The 21,885-nt window shown below is 44.3% G+C and overlaps 1 protein-coding gene across 3 annotated transcripts in view; it reads left to right on the forward strand.

Moving 5' to 3' along the window:
• Window positions 1–21,885, forward strand: part of vegfc (vascular endothelial growth factor c) — a 226,157-nt gene that overhangs the window by 100,024 nt on the left and 104,248 nt on the right. The window contains exon 1 of one of the 3 annotated variants that reach the window (XM_063049454.1): window positions 8,852–9,008. The exons of 1 other annotated variant lie outside the window; for it this stretch is intronic. The gene's annotated coding sequence lies outside the window, so the exon portion shown is untranslated. Of the gene's footprint in view, window positions 1–8,851; window positions 9,009–9,063; window positions 9,173–21,885 lie in introns of those variants that run through there. One more of the 3 variants, XM_063049455.1, reaches the window with a different exon arrangement.

Raw genomic sequence — 21,885 nt, forward strand, 5'->3', positions numbered from 1 at the left:
CAGTCTGGGTATGAATGAATTAGGCCAGTAGGTGGCCTAACCAGAATTTTTTTTTTATTTATTTTACTTAGAGATACAGCACACTTAGAGACTCTTCCAACCCAATGAGCCTGCACCACCCAATTACACCCATGTGACCAATTAACCTGCTAATACATATGTCTTTCTGAAATGTAGGAAGAGACCCATGCATCTTACAGGGAAAACGTACAAACTCTGTACAGACAGTGGCAGGAAATGAGCCCAGGTTGCTGGTGTGGTAATAGTATTATGCTAATTGCTACGCCACCAGGCAGCCCACAGTGTTTTATACCTCTCTGGTATTGTTGTTGTGGCTATCCCTTGAGGTCGAGGATGATGGTCTTCGTTCTGCAGAAGTGGCCCACAGAGTGAAGACGCCTGTGCATGTATTTGTTTAATGTGTACTTGATGTTGCACTCCAAGAAGCACACGATACTTCACAAATCAACCAACTGATTCCAATGGCATGGAAACCATGACGATTGGAGCTGATGGATTTGTTGCAGCCTTCATCCGCCTTCACAGCCGTTGAGTTCGAAGTAACTTCGTCTGCCTGTTCCACCGTTGAGGTCTTGGTTGGATTGTTCTTCGTCAGGGACCTCACCCTCAACCTTACCACCATGGGTGACCCTACCAGGAGCATAGCTCCAGACGGCATTGCTCTCGGGATCACAGGACCACACAAGCTTCTCCACCGCGACAAGGTGACAATCCACAGAGAAGCCACTCTGGTCTATCACACCTTTGTCCTGAGCCTTGTGCATCGGACAGATTTGACAGGATGTTGGGGGCAATATTCAGTACAGTCCATGTAGTTTCTCCCTGTTCTTTGCATCCCTGTTAAGTTCTTGGATATGCTGTTCCCAGGCAGAGCTTGGCTGTTTTCCTGAGAGCACAGGGCTGATGTTTCTCACTTGGCTAACATTTCTCATACCAACCATGGACTAAATTTCAAACAAGAGAAAATCTGCAGATGCTGGAAATCCAAGCAACATGCACAAAATGCTGGAGAAACTCAGCAAGCCAGGCAGGAGCCATGAAATGGAGTATAGTCGACATTTCGGGCCAAGTCCCTTCATCAGGACTGGAGAAAAAAAGATGAGGAGTCAGAGTTAGAAGGTATGGGGAGGGGAGGAAGAAACACAAGGTGATAGATGAAACCAGGAGGGGGAAGGGGTGAAGTAAGGAGCAGGGAAGTAGATTGGTGAAAGAGATGCAGGGCTGGAGAAGGGGGGAATTTGATAAGAGAGGACAGAAGGCCAGAGAAGAAAGAAAAGGGGGATGAGCACCAGAAGGAGGTGATGGGCAGGAGAGAGAGGGAAAGGGGAGTGGGGCATGGTGAAGTTGGGGGTGGGGAGGCATTACTGGAAGTTCAAGAAATAGATGTTCATGCCATCTGGTTGGAGGTTACGCAGACAGAATATAAGGTGTTGCTCCTCCAACCTGAATGTGGCCTCATCGTGACAACAGAAGAAGCCATGGACAGACATGGAATGGGAATGGGAAGTGGAATTAAAATGGGTGGCCACTGGGAGATCACGCTTTTTCTGGCAGACAGAGTGTAGATGCTCGGTGAAGCAGTCTCCCAATCGACATCAGATCTCACCGATATACAGGAGGCCACACCAGATACAGTAGATGACCCCAACAGACTCACAGCTGAAGTGTCACCTCACCTGGAAGGAATATCTGCAGATATTGGAAATCCAAGCAACACCCACAAAATGCTGGAGGAACACAGCAGGCCAGGCAGCATCTATAGAAAAGAGTAAACATTCGACACATTGGGCCAAAACCCTTCATCAGGATTGGAAAGAAAGGGGGAAGAAGTCAGAATAAGGTGGTGGGGTGAGGGTAGGAAGAAGTAAAAGGTGGCAGGTGAAATCGGGAGAGGGGAAGCGGGTGAAATAAGGAGTTGGGAAGTTGATTGGTGAAAGAGATAAGGGGCTGGAGAAAGAGAAGGAGCACCAGAAGGAGGTGATATCTCTCCAATGTCTTGAGATCCCTGCTGTAGGTAGTGCAGATCTAAGAAGCATAGTGGAGGGAAAGGACACCTAATGCCCTGGAGACCATGAGTCTTGTGCCAATTCCAAGTTCTTACAATGTGATGACATTGCAAGCAGCCACAATGTTTAACTCTATGAGGCTACCTTGAATAATGGAGTGGAGACAAAGCAGTTTCTCCACTCAAAACATGTCCAATTAAAATAAAATTAATTCCAATCACATAATAATGTGTTCTGAACACAACACCTCCTCTATCTTATGAACAAATGTCTGAAGGGAAGCAAATGTGAATTGTGCTCTGTTAACAAGCTGTGAGAGATTTATAATTCACTGAAACTGAGGGAAAGTGTAATTTGAGGACCACCTACACACTGGTCCTCTAGAAATCTTAACAAATGCTGCATTCTGAAAAGCGTTCACTGACAGCTGAACTAAAAGCTCTTAAAGGACTGCAGTAAAATTGTCTAGATTGGGCAAGAGCCTGTGTTTTCTCCAGAGAGGAAAATCTGATTTTTGGAAAGGGAAAGGAGACCTTTGCAGTTATACGAGGTCTTTCACACCCTCAAGTCCTGGTTAACGCTAACGAAGTGTGATCGATGTTTGGCCACTCAGGTATCACTGGAAAGCAGTGGCCAGTCTGCACTCAGCAAGATCCCAGCTGGGAATTGTTACTTGCTAATCCCTCCCCTTCTCTACACAAAATTCACATCTGCCAGTTACATTTGTGGGGAGTGGGAGCAGAGGGCATGTTAGGCAACTCCTCTGGAGTGAAATATCCCCTCATTCTCAGGCAGTGTAGTCTAAGTCATGGTATGGCTCTTACCCAAAATACTCATAACACTCTTTTGCCGGTTAGGCATTTATAATGTAACAGAATGGAAGTGAATGATGCAATGAAAAGGTTATATGGTAAATAGTTAATGAAGAAAATTTCCATCGTCCGCAGATTTTCTCACGTATATGAACCAAATGCCGTGCCTCTCTCAGGGCAATATCCCTAGCACTGAGGCCCCAGTTACTTCAGTGGGTGACACTGGACTGGGCTGTCACGTCATAATAGTCCTGAAACTGACATTCCATTCCAGGCCACCCTACCAGGAGCTAAGCACCACATGGCTAAACTCCAGACAGTATCACTCTCGGGATCTTGGGGCCTCACAGGCCCCTGCACCACGACAAGGTGACAATCCTCGGAGAAGATGGCATTCTGTGCAGATCCAATCACCAACAAGCCAAATGGATATCAATGCCCCACCTGGAGTTGAATGCCTCTCTGTCACTCAAGAACACCTCAATGTTTGTAAAAAGCCTGTGATCTTTCAGCTACGGTACCTTAAATTACCAGTTACTTACGCTGGGCCTTCCTCTGAGAACAATGCATGTCTGAGAGTGGTGGTGTAGGGCTAGCCCCTTGCATCTTCTAATGCTCGATTACAAAATGCTGTTGGAGGGCATATTTCTACCCCCCCCCCCCCAGTATTTATCTGTTTATCCAGCGTCCTGACATGCAATTGATAGAATCAGGGAGCACGATGCCTGACTTGTATTCTCTGAAAACACTCTGAAGATACGTTGCATTCAATGCTTATTTTTCATTTAAGTACACAGTGTCCTGAAATCACCCTTGGATAGCCTAAATGTAAAATTGTCCTTTGATAAGTTCAAAACTCAGATTAAGTTTATTGTCAAAGTACGTACGTACTGCATATGTTACTATATTGTGGTGCTCTGGTGTGAGGGGAGGGTCGTGGTCGACAGCCCTCCCCAGCATTCCCAATTCCTAATGACCAGTGTTATTTATTGTTCTTGTGTTTAAAAAGCTTTCATGGGATTACGGTGGGATGTTCAAGTTCATTTATCATTATGTTTTAGCTTGGGCTATACAGTTATTTGCATGTGTATTTGTGGGTCACACTGACTGTAGCCAGGGTGTGTAATAATCAGCTCCCCTGTTTGTTTGTGACTGAGTGGGTTCGGTCCCTTGGTCACCACGCCCGGTCTGTTTCTGTGCTTGTTGCAATAAAACTGGAAGTTGAGTGAAACAAACTTTTCTCGTCCATCATCATGGGCACCACAATATACATAAAATTCATTTTCTTGCAGGCATTTACAGGAAAAAAGAAGTACAATACAATTTTACAAAAACTAGACATAAACACACAAAGACTGGCAAAAAACCAACATGCAAAAGTAGACAAACTGTGTAAATAAAACTAATACCAAGAAGATGAGTTGTAAAGAGTCCATGAAAGTGATTTTGTACATTGTAGAATCAGTTCAAAATAGTGAAGAAATGAGCTGTTCATGGTGGTTGTAGGGTAATAATTGTTTCTGAACATGTCAGGCTTCTGTACTTCCTTCTGAATGGTAGTAGTGAGAAGAGAGCATGTCCTGGATAGAGAAGGAGAGCAATCAAATTTTAATTAGAAAATCAGAATCAAAATTTAAAATAGGTAACTTGGGTTGGGAGGGCACAAATCATGAAAAGTTGAGCATAGAACAGCAAAATACAGAAGCACACCTTTTAGCTCACAATGTCTGTGCCAAACATGGATTACAACTTAATGTTCAACACCATCATACCCTCAGTACTAATCAGCAAGCTCCAAAACCTGGGCCTTTGTACCTCCCTCTGCAATTGGATCCTTGACTTCCTCATCAAGAGACCACTATTAGTGCAGATCCGAAATAACGTCTCCATTTTGCTGACAATCAACGCTGAGGCATCTCAAAGATGTGTGTTTAGCCCACTGCACTATTCTCTCTACATCCACGTCTGTGTTGTGAAGCACAGCTCAAACACCATCTATAAATTTGCCAATGACAACTACGTTGGCAGGATTTCAGATGATAATAAGGAAGAGTACAGGAGTGTGGTGGATCAGCCAGTTGAGTGGTATTGCAGCAATATCCTTGCACTCAACATCAGTAAGACCAAGGACTTGATTGTGGGCTTCAGGAAGGGGAAGTCAAGGGAACAGACATCAGTCCTCATCGGGGGATCAGCAGTGGAAAGGGTGAGCAGTTTCGAGTTCCTGGGTGTCACCATCTCTGGGACCAACACACAATGACGGCATGACAGCAGCTATACTTAATTAAGAGTTTGAGGAGACTTAGTATGTCATCAATTACTCTTATAAAATTTCTACAGATGTAATGTGGAGGGTATTCTAGATGGTTGCATCACCGTCTGATATGGAGGGGCCACTGCACCGGATTAGAAAAGGCTGCAGAAAGTTACAAACTCAATCAGCTTCAGATTGAACTAAATTTAATTTGCCTATATATCATCCAAATCCCTTTAATCACTGAATATCCATGTGCCCATCTAAAGGTATCTTAAATGCCACTATCATACCTACTTCGATTGCTAGCTCTGTGTAGCCCATTCTAAGCACACACAGCTCTATTAGAACATTTGTTCTGCACAGCTCCCTTAAACTTTCCCACCCTCTTCTTAAATGCAGGTCCTCTACAACTTGACATTGCTACCTCAGGGAAAAAAATTCTGACTGTCTACCCTATCTACATCTCTCATAATTTTATTAATTTGTATCAGCTTCCGACATTCCAGAGAAACCAACCTAAGCTTTCCCCTGCATCAAGGACATCTTCAAATTATGATGGCTCAAAAAGGTGAAATCCGTCACTAGGTAACCCTCATAACTCAGGATATGCCGTCTTCTCATTGCTACCATCAGGGAGGAGGTGCAGGAGCCTAAAGACACCCATGCAACGTTTTAGGAACAGCTTCCAAAAAAGAAAAGTATACGGCCCAGTTTATCACAGGAAAAGCCCTCCCAACAACTGAGCAAACCTACAAAGAGTGTTGCCAAAAGAAAGCAGCATCCATCATCAAAGACTCCTGCCATCCAGGCTATGCTCTCTTCTCGCTGCTACCATCAGGAAGGAAGTACAGGAGCCATAGGCCCCATACCACTATGCTGAGAAACAGTTATTATCCTTCAACCATCAGGCTCCTGAACCAGCTGGACATCTTCATTCCCATCAATACTAAACTGATTATCGAACACAAGCTTTCGACTCACTTTCAAGGACTCCACAGCTCATGTTCCCAGTTTATCTATCTATCTCTCTCTTGTTTCTTTTTGTATTTTGTACAATTTGTCAGTCATCGTGTGCAGCATTTTCATTGGTTCGATTGTACGCCTTTGTTCCACTGCAAATGCCTGCAAAAAAGTGAACCTCAGGTTGGTATTTGTAACATATGCATACTTTGATAATAAAATTAACTTTGAACTTTGAGTATTTGTCCCTCCACTTTCAGATTTCTGAACGGGTAATGAATGAACCCACAAATGCTATCTTGCTATTTTTGCTTTCTTTTTGCCCAACTTATTTAATTCATTTTTAAAATATTTGTTTCTTATTGTAGTTTATATTTTTAAATTTATTGTACTGTAATGCTGCCACAAAATAATATATTTTGCGTATATCATGACATACATTATGTCATTGATAATCAAGCTGATTCTGATTCTGAAGTTTGACCATCACATCCTTAAAGGTCATAAGGTCCAAACCAGACAGCACCCTAGTAAACACTTAAGAAGTAGTATGGTTGGTCGACAGAGATTTGGAAGCAATGGTAATCTTGATGAGAGCGGACTTAGAGTGAAGCCTTTCTGACTGGGGGTGAAGTCGAGATACTGTCTGAAAGGGTGGAGCATGGAATCTGCCATCTGGCAAAAGGCACCGAAGCATTCGGGCTCTCACGACCAGACTATGTAACGGTTTCTTCCCCCAAGCCATCAAACTCCTCAATACCCAGAGCCTGGACTGACACCTACCTACTGCCCTCTACTGTGCCTATTGTCTTGTTTATTATTTATTGTAATGCCTGCACTGTTTTGTGCACTTTATGCAGTCCTGGGTAGGTCTGTAGTCTAGTGTAGTTTTTGTGTTGGTTTTACGTAGTTCAGTATAGTTTTTGTATTGTTTCATGTAGCACCATGGTCCTGAAAAACGTCGTCTTGTTTTTACTGTGTACTGTACCAGCAGTTATAGTCAAAATGACAATAAAAAGTGACTTGACTTGACTTGGTGACTGGGGTCACAGAAGAGTGCAACAAAATTTTGCAACTTATCATCTGTGAGATTTCAGTACATTATAAACATTTGTTCAAAAATTTAAATGAATATTTGTGTTTGTAAAGTGCATTTCAGCCAGTGCATTGGTTTTGAAATGCCATCATTTGGGCTGGAATGTGATTGTCATCACCCTCACTTTAGCGTGCTTTGTCCAAATAGACATCTTCCGGGGACATAGGTTTACAAATCAACCTTGTTTCGTCTGGCCAGCTCTTACGGATGTTAAGTGTCAACAAATTCTTTAAGTCATTATACTCCTTGCTGTATGTCCAAGCACTAATAAACCTGTGAGTTACCAACACCAGAATCCTCTTTTTGGTCTATACCTGCTGGATGAACAGGGGAAACTGACTGATATTTGTTTGGTGAAGCCATTGTGTTCAGTAGCCTTATTATTAATATTATAGGCATCTGTTAGTCTCATGAGACCATGGATTTGCGCCTTAGAAGGTTTCCAGGGCGCAGGCCTGGGAAAGGTTTCATGGAAGACCAGCAGTTGCCCATGCTGCAAGTCTCCCCTCTCCAAGGGAAGGGCATTAGGACCCCATACAGCTTGGCACCAGTGTCGTCGCAGAGCAATGTGTGGTCAAGTGCCTTGCTCAACGACACCAATGCTGCCTCAGCCAAGACTCGAACTAGGGATCTTCAAATCACTAGACGAACGCCTTGACCACTTGACCACGCGCCAACACTTCATTAGCCTTATACACTTTCATTTGCACCTCAAACGAATAAAGTTTAATTGTAACAAACGATCTGCAGGATGAACCCAGCAGATCAGACAGACATCAGCTATGGACCGGAATAAATATTTAATGTTTTGGGTAAAGACTCTTCATAAGAACCTAATCCTGATGAAGAGTCTCAGCCAGAAACATTGACTGTTTGTTTCTCTCAATAGATGCAGCCTGACTTGTTGAGTTCTTCTAGCATTTTGTGTTAGCTGTAGGATTTCCAGCACCTACAGAAATTCTTGTGTTTATGATTTGGGCCAAGCAGTATCTGTAGGAGAAAAAGAACTGTCAAAATTTTGGTCAAAACTCCAATGCAGGGTTTCAACCTGAAACTTTGCCAATTACTTTGCTCCCACAGATATAGTTTTGACCCACTGAGTTCCTCCAGCAAAATGTTTGTTGCTCCAAGCTACTGCATTTACATTCTCAACACGCTGGAGGAACTCAGCAGGTGGGGCAGCATCAGTAGAAATGATCAGTCAACGGATCATTTCCACGGATGCTGCCCGACCTGCTGAGTTCCTCCAGCGTGTTGTGAGTGTTGCTTTGACCCCAGCATCTGCAGAGTATTTTGTGTTTACGCATTTACATTCTCTTGTGTCTTTGATAACATTCTTCCTACTCACTTAGGGATACCATAAGCCACTATTCCAGACTCATTTCTTTGCACCCTCACCTAAGGTAAATGGAATGTCCTTTAATTATGTATGATATGGGCGATCATGGTCTTTCCATGACCATGTATGGTCTTGGCAAATTTTTCTGCAGAAATGGTTTGCCTTTGGGTTTTTCTGGGCAGGGTCTTTACAAGACGGGTGACATCCACTATTATTAATACTCTTCGGAGATTGTCTGCCTGGTATCAGTGGTCACATGGCCTGGACTTGAGATATGGACCAGCTGCCCATACGACCATCCACCACCTGCTCCCATGACTTCATGTGACCCTGATTGGGAGGGACTAAGCACTAGCTACACCTTGCACAAGGGTGACCTGCAGGCTGGCAGAGGGAAGGATCATCTTGCACCTCCCTTGGTAGAGATGTATCTTCCTGTCGCCCTTTGAAGTCCGTGCACAATGAATCAATGCTGTTATGCTGCCCATACAGGACTATTGACTAGAATGAATTTAAGGTACATGTTTCAAAGAAAGTTATGAAAATAGAATTTGATTATTAACCTAAAGGCCTAAATACAGTGATTGATGTTTCCTTTGCTGGTGGATAAAATGTATCGCAGCATGAGAGGACATTCGTAGAGGGTTTGTTATACCCACAGGTTGTTGTGAGGATACTGTGGTGAGTTCTTTTTTTGCATGGATTGCATAAACAAACTGCTTATTTTAAAATGCCTTGCAGTAACTCAACTTCACATTTTGGTTGAAATGGGATTGGTTATTTTTAATGTCTGAAGTACTGTATATAATAATGTTTGCAGTCATGAGTACTTACTGTCTAAATTAATTTTGACAGAGTGCACACTGACCGGATTAAAAACCACTGAATTTTGCTCACTCCCAGCACCGTGGTTTGCTCCCACGATGAAACCACAGTCCTACAAAACTGTTGCTTCCTCAGAAGCTTTTTTTCCCATTTATTACAGACTGCTTGAAGCTGAACACAAATATAATTTCAAACTACTTGTATCATGTAGGAATTTGGAGAAACAAGAAAATAACTGTTATTGAATATAATGCACTTAATTGCATAACAGTGTTGAGGCGTTTCCATAGTTCATCTAAGGTAAAATTGTTTTGTTGATGATTTTTATTTGTACTCAGTGTCTGAAGCTTCTCGCTTAAATGTCCAATAATAATCAGCCAACTTGATGGATTCCCGTTGCCCTGATACGGTTTCTCCATGACTGCAATGTCCCGGTGAAACCTTCAACCATGCTCATCACTGACAGTGCCAAGATTTGCAAGGAAGGAGTCTAAATGGGAATGCAGACAAATGAATCTTTAGTAACACATAGTTTGGTGCTTGTAGCTGCCAAGAAAATTTTCAAAAACATCATTGAATGCCTTCCATGTGATTTTCTCTGGTCCCACTAGAAGTTCTTCAAATTGTTTGTCGTTGTTGACCTATTTGATTTGTGGACCATTAAAAAGCCCTTCCTTAATCTTGACAACAGTCATTCTGACTTGAATTATGAAATGAAATAAAGAAATGTAGGCAATTTCAAAAAAATTGGTGCGTGTTAGGGAAATGTTATGGTGATTTTCATGATCAGCCTAAAAATCCATAAGATACACCCAAAAGTACTCAAGAAGTAAAAATCTTTGTTGCCCAGTGTTATTTGTTCAATGTAACTATGGTTAGAACCGGCTGGTGGCGCAGTGACATCAGCGCCGGACTCCGGAGTGAAGGTTCCCGAGTTTGAATCCAGTCAGGCCGCTCCCGGGCTCGCTTTCCATCCGTGCCGGGTTGAGTGTTGAGCTCACAACTCGACCTCGTTAAAAAAAACTGCGCTGTGAGAAGGACGTGAGGGACCACTCACAGAGTCTTTTCCCGAGACAACCACTTGAAAAAGTGGTCGCCGAGGCTCTGGCGGAGTATGGCACACAAAAAAGAACTATAGTTGGAGATTATTTAAATGTGTTGTATTTTACTGGAGAGTGCTCTTTGACAAGGTTTTAAATACAATACAAGCTCATTCTTACATGATTAGATTTGAATATGTCCTCCCACTAAATTAGTGGAAGTACCAATAGTGGCTCGATGGGGACACAAGGTGTTTGGATACTTCCTTAATTAATAATGTGAAGTTCAAAGATTATGTTCAGCTAATCTCAATTTATAAAAGTGGAATGAATATAAAGAATATTTTGTGATTGGTATGCCAGATCTGATGTAGCATAAAAAACACAGTAAGTATAAAGAATACAATAAAAGCACAATAAATATACATACACTAGATTGGTTTATATATATTGACTGATTGTGCAGGTAGGGTCCCTGTAAGGCAGGGGTTCCCAACCTGGAGTCTACGAACCCCTGGATTAATGGTGAGAATCCATGGCATAAAAGAAGTTGGGGAAACAAACCTTTGAGAAAAGGTTGTAGAGAAATAACAGAGATTTCTGAAAAAAAAATAGATGAAGCTAAACATACAGGTAGGACACACAAAATGCTGGAGGAACTCAGCAGGCCAGGTAGTCCCTATGGAAATAGATAGAGTCGACATTTCAGATTGAGACCGTTCGAAGGATCTCCTTCCTGCCGAAGGGTCTCGGCCCGAAACGCCAACCGAACTGTTCCCCGTCGATGCTGCCTGGCCTGCTGAGCTTCTCCAGCATTTTGTGTGTGTTGCTTGGATTTCCAGCATCTGCAGATTTCCTCTGGTTTCAGACAGATAGGAATCAGATTTTGTGCAGAACTGCACAACAATCTCAAGACAAAAGTAAACAACTCAAGTCAAGTAGCCAGAAACAGTGATTATAGTTTACTGACATTCAAATACTGTTCTACTTACTTCTCCTTGTGTGTTCATTTAACTGGAATCTTTCTCTCTTATCAATGCATCATGGAGCCACTTCTTAAATGCTTCCATGCTTTCTGCTTCATCCACTTTATGTGGCGCAGGTTTCACAATTCTCCTTCAACCTTACTCTGTAAGGTATTAATGTTTATCTTATATTTAAGTCCCTTTGCTCATTATTCATCCAAAAAAAACACTTTGACATGTTAAATATCTTCCTAATCTTGATGACTTGTATTCTGTCTCCTTTTAGTTTCTTTTCCATTCCTGAGTCTGTCTAATATTTCCTCATACTTGAATTCTTTCAAATCAGGTTACTGCTTTGTAAGCATTTCCACTTTATTGATGCCTTCCGTTCCCTTTTTGTGGTATAAACTTCAGAATTGCATCGAGAGACCACAAACTAACTGAAGTTCAGTACAATACTGATGTAACAACTCTTGATTTTATATTCTCTTCTGCTAGAAATGCAGCAACACTCCTCTTTGGTTTGACCTCTTGCAGCTTATTGGATTCCATTGTTACTTTGATTGGATCACATTACACATTTCACTTGCTCCTTTACCCTCTTCTTGAAGGAAGGCTTTCTCGTCATTCCTCGACCACGTTATGTTATATTCCACTTTCTCATGTTTATTCTGTTATGCGGACTTGGGCATTATTCATATGTGTCCATTGTGCCCACCTCTCACCCACCACCACCACCATTTCAATGTAGATCATCTTCAGAGTTCAAATCATATAGCTACAGGCTTTTGAATACTCCGTCTCAAGTCACAAGTGTCAGAAGGTTGTGGATTGATGGCCAACCACAGAAACCTGAGCACAGAGTTTCTAGGTCCCATTACACATCATCAGATAGACTACATTTCACTATCAAGGTTCAAGATTGTTTATCGTCTTCCTTCAGTACTGTGTTATTGTAGTGTTCCGGTGCAGTGTGTTGAAACTCTGACTAAACACCAAGTTAAACCGGAGCCAATGAAGACAGTGTCGTAGTAAGGTTAACCATTTACTGTTCACTCTTCCACATTAACATCGTATGTTGAAAACTGTTGATAAAAAATATAAAGATATACAGCGTCTGTTTCATTCTGGAGACCACACGCGCTCTCTTCTTTTAGCGAATATTTCCAGTTACCCCGAGTAGCGGGCAAGGGGGTCGCGTCAAACCGTTGCCGGACCTGAGCCCACCCCGCGTTTGAAATTGAAAAACCGGCAGGCAGGCCACCCCAACCGCCGCTTCCTTAACAGAAACCGCGTTACTATTTTTACTTCAAATACATTCTTATGAACTTACAGCGTTGCTTCTATAATGTTTCTTTGTGGGTAGACACGGAGCTCTTCACGATCATGCCGCACACGTGGCACCCACCTTCACACCTTCTCTGAACCGGAGGTTACACACAATAAGCGGTGAAACCGGAGGTAACGTCATCACACGCCGCGATATACCATAGACAGTGAATTTACCTTTGATATACTGTAACTTAATTATCAACCTTTAACTTTAACTAGAAAATAGTTACAAACAAATCATTTAAAACATAGACACAGCAAAGTCAAATAAATGCCTTAAGGGCAACACAGTTATAAAGAGAACACAATGATTATTACTGCAGATCTGATGCAGCATAAAAATACACAAAAAGCAAAAATAAAACACAACAAATATAAACAGGAGAAAGTCTGCAGATACCGGAAATCTCAGAGCAACACACACAAAATGCTGGGGTAACTCAGCAGGTCAGACAGCATCTATGGAAATGAAAAAACAGTGGACATTTCAGGCCGAGACCCTTCTTCCAGATTGAAAAGGAGCGGGGAAAGTGTCAGGATAAAAAGGTGGAGGGAGGGGAAGGAGGATAACCAGAAGGTGATAAGTGAGTAGGAAAGATAAAGGGCTACAGAAGAAGGAATCTGATAGGAGCGGAGAGTGGACCATTGGAGAAAGAGAAGGAGAAGGGGACCCAGAGGGCAGGTAAGATGCCAGAGTGGGGTAAAGAAGAATGGGAAAGGGGGAGGGAAATATAAATATAAAAGTAATGTTATTAAACACAATGTACAAATAACTGTTGAGTGTGGCTGTCTAAATATAAGATTAGGTTATATACTGTACATAGATTGATTGTATGTACATAAAGTGACACTAGGTGCAAGTAATCAATTTAAAAGCACAGAATTTACCAACAGAGTGAAAAGCCTCATTTAGCAAGCAGCATTCTAAGCACATGGAGGAGGTAGGAAAAGAGAGACAAGAGCAGAATGCAGAATCTAGTGTTATAATTACAGAGAAAGTGCAGCGTGTGTAATCAAATAAAGTGCAAGGGCCACGATGAGAGAGACTGAAAGAGCAAGAGTTCATCTTTATTGTACACGAGTCTTGTAACAGTGGGATGGAAGCTGCCCTGAAGCCCAACAGCTCTCCCAATTGATCCCATGGCATTTCTTCAGATAAGATGGAGGAGATATACTTGATGCCCTCACCAACATTTATCCTTCAGCAGATTCTCACAACCTGGGTGTTATCACATAACTGTTGCAGGACATGCTGCCACAGTTAGCTTTTACATTTCCTGCAAAAGAATGGTGCCCACACTGCAAAAGTACTGCATTGGCTGTAAAGTGTTCAAACTTGTGCTGGGATGTAGAAGGGAACAATCCTTTCAGTCTGCCACTTGCTGCTTCCATCACTATTGGTGAGAAAATTTACATTAGCTCTGATTGTCCCTATGTATCATCAGTGACATCAGTAAATCGACAAATGGGGATGTTCGGCGTTTGGAATGGAGTCTGTGTACCTCCACTATTGGGCCATTCTGTAGGAAATATGCCTTCCTCAGACCCATTCCACTTGACCAATTCCTCTTTTGAAGTTCTTTGCCAATTTCAGATACAGTTCACCAACATACCTTCGATTCATTGTGTCTTGACCTCTAGACCAGCCTATTGTGTTGGTCCTTGTCAAAGGCCTTACTGAAGTCTACATAGATTACATCCATCACAAAGCCTGCTGTCATGGTCCCGTCTGACAATTCCCCATCTTGCTATTACCTCCTTCATTGGGCCTTAATCCTCTTGTATGATTTCCAATCATTCCCAGTTCCACTAATTACAGCACACCTGGTTCCCATTAGCGAATATAGGATAAAACTCAGGCCGCGGAGCCATGCTTTGCCAGTTTGTTGGTTGACTCTAGTGTGAGTAAACCTTGTTTCTTGATTCCTTGGCACTGCCAGTTCTAAGCTCTGCATCGTTTCCTGGATACTCTACGTAAACGGTGTCTCTGTGTAAAGACTCTCCTGGATACCAGTTCCCGTTCGTGTTGGTGTTAATGCCTCACGACTCTGCCTCCACGCCTCTGTCCTGCACTTGGGTTCGTCCTCAGCCTCGTCCTTGCAACAGAATGAACTGGCCAAGAATGAACCTAGTGGACAAGGACTCTGTGCAACAGGCCCTTACCAGCCATGGCTACCTACTGGGTGCCCACGACCAACTGCTCAGAGAGGTCACGGACAACCTTTGTGCGCTGTCCACGAACGTGAGGAAGGTCAGTGAGCAGGATGACCGGGTATCTGCTTCCCTTACTCCGTCCCTTCCAAGAACCCCAACTGACCAAACCACTCAGCCTGGGATGGCTATGCCCCTTGGATCAGCTCGAGAGCCATGCGTACCCCAACTGGAACCCTATGCTGGGGACCTAGGGAAGTGCTGGGCCTTCTTATTACAATGTTCTTTGGTCTTTGAGCAACAGCCACGTATGTACACCTCGGACAGATCAAAGGTTGCATACATGATGGGGCTGTTATGAGGGGATGCCTTGGAATGAGTCACCGCGATCTGGGACAACCGACCGGAGGCCTGTTCCTCCTTCCCCTCCTTTGTCTCCGAAATGAGGAAGGTCCTTGAACAGCCTGTTCACAGTAAGGACACCGCTAAGAGCTTGCTAACTCTCTGACAGGGTTCGCGAAGCGTAGCAAAATACTCCATCGAGTTCCGAACGTTAGCGGCTGACTCTGGGTGGAATGACGAGGCACTACGGGAAGTGTTCCGACAGGGCCTCTCAGATAAGATAAAAGGTGAACTGGCAGCGAAGGATGACGCGGACAGCCTGGACCCTCTGATCTCTCTAGCCACCAGGCTCGATAATCGACTTCAAGAGCATCTGAGAGGAAAGACCAGTCGCCCCGCTGCTTGGGTCAGCCCACGTCCCACCTTACCATCAGGGTCTCGACCTGAAACGTCGACTTTACCTCTTCCTAGAGATGCTGCCTGACCTGCTGCATTCACCAGCAACTTTGATGTGTGTTCCCTACGTCAACTGGTCTACCAGGAGGATAGCCAGCTGGAGCCCGTTTTGTCACGCCACCTGTATGTGGTCGGCTCCATCCCCTAGGGAGGTTACTGCGACCCCGCCTGTCTTTGAACCCCTTGACTTGTCCGGAGGCCCCGCAGAATACCATGACCTGGAACAGGTATTCAGCAAACAACGGGCTCTTTCCCTGCCTCCGCACCGCCCATATGATTGCGCTATCAACCTTCTTCCCAGGGCCTTTTTACCCACCAGTTATCTTTATAACTTATCCCGACCGGAGAGAGAGGCCTTGGAGAAATACATGAGTGAGTCCCTCATGGCGGGCATTATTTGACCTTCATCCTCCCTGGTGGGCACCGGTTTCTTCTTTGTAGAGAAGGAGGATGGGTCACTTCATCCCTGTATTGATTACTGAGTCCTAAACAATATAACAGTTGAAAGTAAGTACCCACTACCCCTCATTAACTCGACATTTGAACCACTTCACGGAGCCACCATCTTCTCGAAGTTGGACCTTTGTAGCGCCTACCATCTAGACAGGATGAGGGAGGGAAACGAGTGGAAGATGGACTTTAATACACCTTTGGGCCACTTTGAATACTTGGTCATGCCGTTTGGCCTCACCAATGCCCCTGTCATTTTTCAAGCCCTAATCAATGATGCACTGAAGGACTTTATTAATCACTTAGTGTTTGTCTACTGAGATGATATCTTAGTATTTTCTAGCAGGCCCCCAGAAACACATTCACCATATCCGTCTAGTCCTCCAGAGAATGTGGGAGAACAAGTTACTTGTGAAGGCGGAGAAATGTGAGTTCCACGTCCTGTCGGTCATCTTCCTGGACTACATCATCGAGAGTGGGCAGATCCCGAGAAGATCTGGGTGGTGGAAGAATGGCCCAGACCCACGACCGCAAGCAACTTCAGCGACTTTTGGGGTTTGTGAACTTTTATTGCCGATTTATCAGGGATTACCCGACTTACCTCGCCTACCACACCTTTTTGTTGGGACTGTGAGGCTGATTCGGCATTCACTGACCTGAAGAGGCGGTTCACGACTGTTCCCATCCTGGTCCAACCGGAACCCTCCCGTCAATTCATTGTTGACGTTGATGCCTCTGACTCTGGGGTAGGAGCAGTCCTGTCCCAACGATCAAGTCCGGATGAAAAGCTTCATCCCTGTGCCTTCTTTTCTCACCGACTGATCCCCCCTACCGAGCAGAATTATGATGTGGGGAAATCAGGAACTACTGGCAGTCAAGCGAGAATTGGAGGAGTGGAGGCACTGGCTGGAGGGGCCGGATCACCTGTTTATTGTTTGGACTGATTATAAGAACCTGGGATATATTCAGACCACCAAATGTTTGAACTCCCGCCAGGCCCGTTGGGCATTATTTTTTTGGATGGTTCAACTTTTCCCTTGCATACCGTCCAGGGTCCAAGAATGGAAAGCCAGATGCGCTCTCCCGCCAATACATCTCCAAGGGGGACACTTCCGGCCCAGAGACTATCCTCCCACCATCCTGTGTGGTGGCAACCCTCACTTGGGAGATTGAGTCCATAGTAAAGGAAGCCTAACGGGTTGACCCTGACCCCGGCAATGGACCCGCCGATTGCTTTTTTGTGCCTGATTCCGTCAGATCTCAGGTTCTCCGGTGGGGGCACACATCTCGGTTCGCCTGCCACCCCTGGAGTGATCGGACCCTGGCTCTCCTGAAAAGACACTTTTGGTGGCCTTCCATGGAGCCGGATACCTGTTCCTATGTCTCTGCATGTTCCATCTGTGCCTGTGGAAAAGCCTGTCATCAGCCACCTGCAGGATTACTTTGTCCGCTACCCGTCCCTGGTCGTACTTGGTCGCACATCGCCCTAGGTTTCTTCCCCGGTCTCCTCCCTTCACACGGACACACCGCCGTACTCACCATGGTAGACTGGTTCTCCAAGATGGTGCACTTTGGAGCCCTCCCTAAACTCCCTTCTGATCAAGAAACTGCAGACCTTCTCATCCGCCACGTCTTCCGCCTCCACTGCATCCCCGCGGACATCGTCTCCGATCGAGATCCCCAATTCATCTTGCAGGTATGGAAGGCCTTCTGTCAAGCCTTAGGTGCCTCGGTCAGCCTGTCATCTGGCTTCCACCCACAGATGAATGGGCAAACTGAACGGGTCAACCAGGACTTGGAGGCGACGCTACATTGTATTACAACCAACAACCCGTCTACCTGGAGTGACCACGTCGTGTGGGTTGAGTACGCCCACAACTCTCTGGTTAGTACTGCCATCGGAAGGTCTCCCTTCAAGTGCTCCCTTGCGTACCAACTCCCACTGCTCTCCGTGCAAGAAGAGGAGATTACGGTGCCATCTGTTCAGGCTCATATCGATCGGTGCCGCAAGGTTTGGGAGGACACACACGGACCTGCTCAGATCAGCCGATCGCAATAGGAGGATTGCCGATCAACACCGGACTCCTGCGCCTGAGTAACGACCTGGGCAGATGGTGTGGCTTTCATCCAAAGACATCCCTGTCAGAAACGAGCCTAAGAAACTCATCTCTTGCTTCCTGGGACCTTTCAAGGTCAAAAGTATCATCAACCCCACAGCAATCCGACTTAAACGACCAAGATCTATGCACGTCCACCCTACTTTTCATGTTTCCCAATTAAAACTACTTTCCATCAGCCCCTTGTGGCTTCCGACTGAAACCGCTCCATCCGCCCGGATCTTCGACAACCATCCGGCATATACCGTCCGGCGGCTACTAGATGTGCGCCATCGGGACAGGTGCCTCCAATACCTGGTCAACTGGGAAGGGTACGACCCAGAGGAGCATTCCTGGGTTCCCCGCTCCTTCATCCTGGACCCCTCCCTCATTCAAGACTTCCATCGGGACCATCCGGACAAGCCTGGAGGATCACCTGGAGCTCCCGTTTGGGGCGGGGGGGGGGGCGGTGTACTGTCATGGACCTGTCTGGCAATTCCCCATCTTGCTATTAGCTCCTTTATCGGGCCTTAATCCCCTCGTCTGATTTCCAATCATTCCCAGTTCCACTAATTACAGCACACCTGCTTCCCATTAGTGAACATAGGATAAAACTCGGGCGACACAGCTATGCTTTGCCAGTTCATTGGTCGACTCTAGTGTGAGTAAACTTCGTTTCCTGATTCCTTGGGACTGTCAGTTCTAAGCTCTGCATCATTTCCTGGATACTCTATGTAAACCTTGTCTCCGTGTAAAGACTCTTGGATACCAGTTCCCGGTTCACGGTGGTGCTAACGCCTCACAACTCTGCCTCTGCACCTGTGTCCTGCACTTGGGTTCATCCTCAGCCTCGGCCTTGCAACACCTTCATTAATCATTAAAATCTGGATCAGATTTGTGAGACATGCTGCTGTACATCTACTGTATTGTTGTGAACAGAATACCCACCATAGACCTAAATTCATTCTGAGGTGAGACAAAATGATAGACACAGCACAAAAATAGGGCCTTCAACCCATTGAGTCTGTGCTATCCTTGTACCCCCATATTTACTCTGATTTTACCCTTAACCATTCTATTCCTCCCACTATTTCCTATCAACTCCACACATAATCTGTGATTTTTTTTCCACACACAAGGGGCAATTAACAGTGACCAATTAACTCCTGAATGTGGACGTTTCTTGAATGGTGGAAGGAAACTGCAGCACCCAGAGGAAACCAGTGTGTCCACAGGGAGAACATGCAAACTCCACACAGACAGTACCAAAGGCTTGATCCAGGGTCAGGAGCTATAAGACAGCACTGTACCGGACGCAACATTGTGCTGCACTTATCTCCGTGCAAAGAACCAAATTAGATTGTTGCTTTTAGTATTAAGTAATTGGTGAGTCTTGTAGTGAACATTAAAAATACTTCTAATTTGGGGTATGCCTTTATCTTTTTCCTGCATTGATTGATTTAAAGATTAGGTATATCTGTCACATGGACATCAAAACGTATAGTGAAATACGTAGTTTGTGTGAATGACCAACACAGTTTGAATCTATGCTATGCTGAATATATCTATTTGCATAGATATCTAAACAGATGCGGAACTATACTGTGATCCTCACTTGGATGATTCAAGCACTGCTCTTACGAGGCCTCCAAAAGGACCACAACATTGTCGTAGTGTTTGGAGGCTTGTATGCCTCAATGACCTGGAGGGCTACATTTTCTGGAGTCGGGGCCTTGTGTTTTGACTCTTGGTAGGGTCACCCATGCCAAACAGGTCAAAGGGTAGAGGCCAGACTAAGAGTTATCCACCAGTCCTCCAGATTTGGTAGTTCAGGTCAGGGCTAACAACCCTGTCTGGCAAAACAAAATTGTTGTGGAAACAGCAATGAAGAATCCTTCTGTATCTGTGTGCAACAGTATTCCTGAGTTTCCACCTGGGACTTGCATGACTGACAGTAGTGAAAACCTAGAGGAGGCTGCTGGTATGATGAAGAAAGCCATGAACACTGCCAAAACCAAGACCAAAATTGGTTTTGATGGCTAAGGACAAACAGAAATGGAGTACCTTCATTGTTGAATACCAGCAGCGTAACGATCATTAAGAAGAAATTATTATGAAACAAACGGAATGCATACAAGTCCTTTGAAAGCTCAACTGCTGAAAATACCACAGTGGAATATAAGAACCAAAAGAGACACAAGAAGGAGACATTGTAAGCACATGTTGTTCCATATGCTAGCTGTTTAATCACTACTTAGATCAGAACCTCGTGTATTTGTGGTTCCACTAAGCCTTTGTGAATCAAATCCATTACAGTCTTGAGAAGCCCATACGTTGATCAATTGACAGAGACTGAGTGCATTGCAGACGCAGCCCAGGCTGTCGTGGTTATCTGCGGCAAAGTGCGCTTACTACATCTTATCCAGAGAAGGACAAGAGCCAGCAACAACATTATGCCACTTGACACAACTTGATCCAGTCATTCTTTGTGAATCTAAAACCATGCAATGCAATGAGGGTAACGCAGCAATGCTGAAGCTAGCGTAATAATTCACAGCTCCCGCAATTGGCAATCAGGGTTAAATTTCTGCTGCTGTCTGTAAGAAATCTGTTCGTTCGTTCTCTCCATGACTGTGTGGGTTTCCTCCAGATGCTTTGGCTTCCATCCACATTTCAAAGGCTTACGGGATAGGTTTAGTAAGTTGTGGGCATGTCATGTCAGCGCTGGGAGCATGGCGACATTTGTAAATATTCAAACCGTGTATTCAAATGATGCATTTCACTGTATGCTTCGATGTCCATGTGAAGATATACCTAACTTTTAAATCTTTGAATCAATCAATGCAGCACAGAGCACCCCATAGCTAATGATAAAAGAGAAGGCCTGTCTTTGAATGATAGATCCAAATCCCCTCGAGAACCACTTCTGCGTATATAATAGACATACTGGCAATGGTATGATGAACAGGACACTTTTTTTGAGTCCAAGTGGCAGTTAAATACTATGATTTGCATCTTGCTTCATGATGCACATACCCAAGAATGTTCTGAAATTTAAGATAACAATTATAGAATCCCATCTCTTGACCTTTGAAAATGCTTTAAATAGCTTGTTTAAGACTTGCCGCCACTGCTATAATGTATTACAGTTAGAAGTTTTTTGGTTATTTTTAATCCTCTGGCAGTAGATCAGTCATGATTGTAAAGAGTGGTTGAGCAGGCCGGATGGGTCTGTTGGTCCAGGTTTGTTTTGGCCAGAGGGTGGTGAATCTGTGGAATTCATTGCCACAGACGACCGTGGAGGCCAAATCATTATGTATATTTAAAGCAGAGGTGGTTAGTTTTTTGATTATTAAGGGTATCAAGAGTTATGGGGGAATGCAGGAGAATGATGTTGAGAAGGATAATGTATCAGCCATGTTGGAATGGCAGAGCAGGCGCAATAGGCTGAACAGCCTAATTCTGCTTTCATTTCTTATGGTCTTATGCTCTATTCCTGTTCCTATTTTCTTCAGTTCTGATGTTTACGAGTTCTTGTGTTCTTATGAACACAATGGAATTGCTTCATTCTGAATTATGGGTTCTTCTTGATAGCATTTCAAAGGAAACCAAACTGCACAACTTGCTGTTACTCTGTGGCTACCTCTGTTCAAATCTTTTAACTAGCTCTACACAGATGAGAGGGTTAGAGTCTGGTACCTAATTAGTGGGCTGGGGGGGCGGGGCAAATTTCTCCA

Source organism: Mobula hypostoma, chromosome 5 (assembly GCF_963921235.1).
Source record: "Mobula hypostoma chromosome 5, sMobHyp1.1, whole genome shotgun sequence".
In the NCBI taxonomy this organism is placed as follows: domain Eukaryota; kingdom Metazoa; phylum Chordata; class Chondrichthyes; order Myliobatiformes; family Myliobatidae; genus Mobula; species Mobula hypostoma.